At 32.3% G+C, this 4,634-nt stretch overlaps 1 pseudogene; it reads right to left on the bottom strand.

Moving 5' to 3' along the window:
- Positions 1–639: 639 nt before the first annotated feature.
- LOC116106810 lies at positions 640–3,686 on the bottom strand (annotated as a pseudogene).
- Positions 3,687–4,634: the final 948 nt, after the last annotated feature.

A 4,634-nucleotide genomic window follows, 5' to 3' on the forward strand; every position in this document is an offset into this window, starting at 1 on the left:
TGAGTTGTGCTAGAAACACAAAGGTTAAGCTGCGTAATTTGTGGTCAGGCACATAAGTGCAAAAACATATTTTGTTATGTAAATTGTAAAAGGATGAATAATTTTTTTTTAAATTCGATTCATGTTATCAAACTTTCAGATTTATTGTATGTCAATGATTTTGCGGATGTTAAAGCTAGAAAAAATTCTCTAGCTATTTCTAAAGTGGGCGTCGGCATTTGAGAATAATATACAATCATTTTCTCCTGCAAATTTCTTTATTTTTTTAAGAATAGAAGTATATAGAACTACATATATAACCTGATTAACACATTACTGGATTAATTACAATACAATTGACTTTAATAGCACCAACTTCATATGCTCTACTCAATTGTCTCCACATCTATATAACGTTACTATAAAAAAATTAAAAAAATAAAAACAACCCTTTTTAATTGGTAGAGTACTGCTGTAAATCTGTTACTCTTGATATGAATAGTATACACGTCTACAACGAGATTTCATTTCCGCTGAAAGAGGCACTGGAAATAAGTTTTTTACAACTTATCGTCGTAAATAGCTTTTTTTCTTGTAGAGGGCATTGAATTTAAAGGCTAGAATCAAAAAGAAAATATAGCTCATCGATCAATTAAGCTTATAAAGGATTAACACTGTCAGGTCATTTCTTTTACAAGTATGCAGATCATGTATAAATTTTTTACTAAGTATCTACAGCTGAGTATTTTTTTTCAAATCAAAGGTCTAAACCAATCTTACAATGCTCAAACCTCTCTTTCTTTGCGGCAGATGGAACGAGAATGTATCATCTGTTCTCCTTTAAATTCACTGGCACAGGCTTGAACGCAGCCAACACGACTGCGACTTTACATGCAAGAAATCCCATCATCCCAAACAAGAGTTCTCTTGGAGTCAACATGAATGGAATACCATCCCCTGCGCTATACTTGATAGCTAAAAGAGAAAATCCTATAGCCAATGCAAGGCTTGACAATGGACCCTTAAATCCTCTATAGAAATTTCCTCCTGGGTTATTGGAACGCAAAGCTGGAGCTGGTAATCCATCAATGGACCTCTGCAATAGCAATAAGTACAAAAAACCGCTCACCCCACCAATTAAGAACGCAAAAGCAGAACTCTCACCAACAGAGAAGGATGCAACTGATGTACCAATGAAGATCAGAATGGCATCATAGAATAACAAAGAGAATTTCAAAACTGCATATTCCTTCATGCTTTCCTCATTAGATATCCCACCACTCAAAAGTGGAGTCGACTGCCAAAGGCTTTTACTCAATAAGCTGAATGGATCAACCCCAGATAACTCGGTTATATTGAAAGGTCTAATCTCCACCATGGATGCATCGCCTCCCTCACCGAGCAAGATGTCGTCAACTTCAAAGTCGTAGCAGTAAACAGTATACTTGATTTCTTCTCCATCATCTTCTTTTGGTAAAGGTTGAGAAGCATTGATGACTGTCAGGCTCACACCTCCTAATCTCCACTGACCTGATCTTAGAAATGAAAAAGACAGAAAATGTAAACCAGTCATTCAAAATTCCAGTCAAACATTGACAGAAAAGTTGAACTCATGCTCAACAGACTATTGTGGCAACTTTCTCAAAAATTATACCGTAGCTGCAAATTAACGAATCATTTGTATAATGATTACTAACCTGATTCCAGACTGATCCAAAGAGCTTCAACTTTTCCCAGTCTAGGTCCCTCAAAGGTGAACTCATCCGAAGAACCTCTCTGGAAATGGACAATATTAGAATCAACTGAGTCCTTTGTCTTGGCATAGTGATCAGTCACCTAACTTGGTGGTATCCTCTGTAATATTGAGTTACCGTTTTCGTCTATCACGCAGAAGAGTATACCAGCATTTAAATCACTCAGACTTGAGCCATAGATATTACTTGTCTCTATCTTGACCTTAAATAAAGACTGAGATCCACTGACATTGAAGGATGAAATAATCCTTTTTAATGAGGTTTCAGTGCAGACTTTAACTTCTGTGGCTGGCAACAGACGTGAAGGTTTTGCATAGCCCTGAAAGTCTGAAGCAGATACTTTTTAAGTTCACTAAATTATTATTTGAAATTATATTAAATCAAGAGTGGTTGAATATTGAACCAAAATCAAATTTAAGAAGCAAACACAGAGACATTGTAGTGCTACCGCCATTAAGTTAACAAAGTTGTTATTCTACTGTCCTTGAAGTGCAGATATTTAAAGCCACCAAGGTCCTAGATATCATAATACCATAGAAAATGCCAGACCTAAAATTGACCTGGCTGTTGCATGTAACATAATCCAAACTAACATAAATTTCTAGCTATGTTACTGGCTAAGGCCTCTTTCAATGTGTGTAAGTATACAATTTGGAAAGTAAAAGAGAATTTCTCACAAGTTCTGAACCAGGACATATGTTTGACATATAGATGATTAACACGTTAAATCCAATATCATTTATATACCCAAAGATACAATTAGGAATATATACCACATAACCTTTAAACAAGTATGAGTAATGCTATACATACAAACTGATGCAACATTGCTTCATGATTGCTACTTTATTTACTTCAATTTGTTTAATTTATGTTTAGATTTCTCTCTAATTACATCTTGTCATATCTACTTGTATATATTAGTTTATATGACTTTATATGTCCATCATTATTCAACAAGTGTATATATTAGTTTATATGACTTTATATGTCCATCATTATTCAACAAGTATATGTGTAATAGATCCACAAGCTGACTGGCAGATTCAACCTTGAGAGGCCACCACCTTAAAAGAGTATGATATTGAAACGTAACAAAAGCAAAGCTCAAATGCTCCGGCCAGTCTAGACTCTGCTCGAACAGAGAACAGCAATGTATCTAACATAAATTCCACAACTACAATCATTTCCATGTTAAATAACACTCAACAATCTGATTTTTCATTTACATATAAAGTTCAACCTTTTGCACCTCCGACACACCCAAAAGATTGCCTCTAGCTCCATCAACAATCTCACCAAAAACGGCCTCATTTAAGTCAGTTGATAAACATCTAAACTAAGATTCCTAAAATCCTATTAAGACTCAATTAACACGCCGCAATGGTAACATTTACAAGCCAAACCTTGTTTATTACTAAAATCATGTGACATTCCACAACCAAGTTAGCATTCGATGTTAGAAATATAGTACTGTACATTCCAAATTTCCATTGCGTTACTAAAACCCTGTCACCGGTACCAGGATGTACTCTTAGCCCTAAAATTATACCTTTGGCTGCAAAAATGAAATATTTATCTCGTTATTATTAAAATCCACTAGGCTAAACACTTAATATAAGCTAAAAAAACAAAATTAAACTACTAGAGAATGAAAATTTTCACTACTGAGAAACCCAATAAGAGATTTTTATACGTTACCTTGATAATCAGATTGTTTGGAGCGAATCGAAGTCTTGAAGCGGAGAGGCCGAGTTTGGAGGTGAAGAGATGGTTTTCTTGTAGAAAAATGAGAAGGCTTTAGTGGGTTTCTTCGGTTTGTTGCAGAGATTAGTTGGTTTAGCGACAGTGACTCCATTATCTGGCTCACCTGCAACTCCATAGAAGCGAGATTTTATGGGAAAGAAATGAAATTTTGCTTTGTGGTTGAAACATGAAAGGCGCCGTTTTAGGCTGGGAAAATAATACCTTTTTGTTTCTTTTAATTTAATAATGTGAAATATTCAATATATAATTTATGATATTTTTAAGAATTCTGATTTTTCATAAATATTCGAATTATTGGTGAATAATTATAGTTTATTTTCCTCACTTATTTTAAATAGATATTTATTCAAATGATTTGAAAATAAATACAAGTTATTTTTTCAATTCTGTGGACAAATTGGTAAAAGAAATTATCGAAAATCTGAAATAGAGCTTTTTGTTTTTTATTTAACTTTTGGTCTCCTTATTTAATGGTTGTTTCTACATTGAAATTTCTATGGCCTTCCATGGCTCCACCTTGGAATTCTGCATAAAAATACAAGGTTGATGATGTATTTAGCAATTATAAAAATTGTGATAGCAAAAACGATAATCATTAAATAAATAAATTTTCTCTAGTATAAAGATCCAAAAAAAAATAAAATTAATAATACAATAATATTATTGATAATATAATACAATAATATTGTTATTAATAATATAATATAATAGTATTATTAATGAAAATATAATATAACATATTATTATTATTATTATTAGAAAAGAATGACAATTTAGTAAAAGGTCTCTCCTAAAATTCTTTTATTTCTCTTAACCAAACATTAATTATTTATACTCATCAATTTATTTTAATCTAACTAAACATATTTAATATAACATTTCTAGTAACTTTCTTAATAATCTATCTTCCTATTGATATAATATTCTCAGTAATACAATATTTTCTGAACCAAACGCTTCATAAGTATTAAGGAGTTTAATTTAATGTCTTAATTATAATAATTAGGGTGTCTTTGGATCGGGGACATATAAGAAAACGAGTGTAATCTTTGTTTATTTTACAAGATTATGGTATTTGGTTTGCAAGTAATAAAATATTGCGAGAATCTTTTATTACAAATAGTGTTTGATGCT

This window comes from Pistacia vera, unplaced genomic scaffold, assembly GCF_008641045.1.
Source record: "Pistacia vera cultivar Batoury unplaced genomic scaffold, PisVer_v2 Contig522, whole genome shotgun sequence".
Classification (NCBI taxonomy): Eukaryota; Viridiplantae; Streptophyta; class Magnoliopsida; order Sapindales; family Anacardiaceae; genus Pistacia; species Pistacia vera.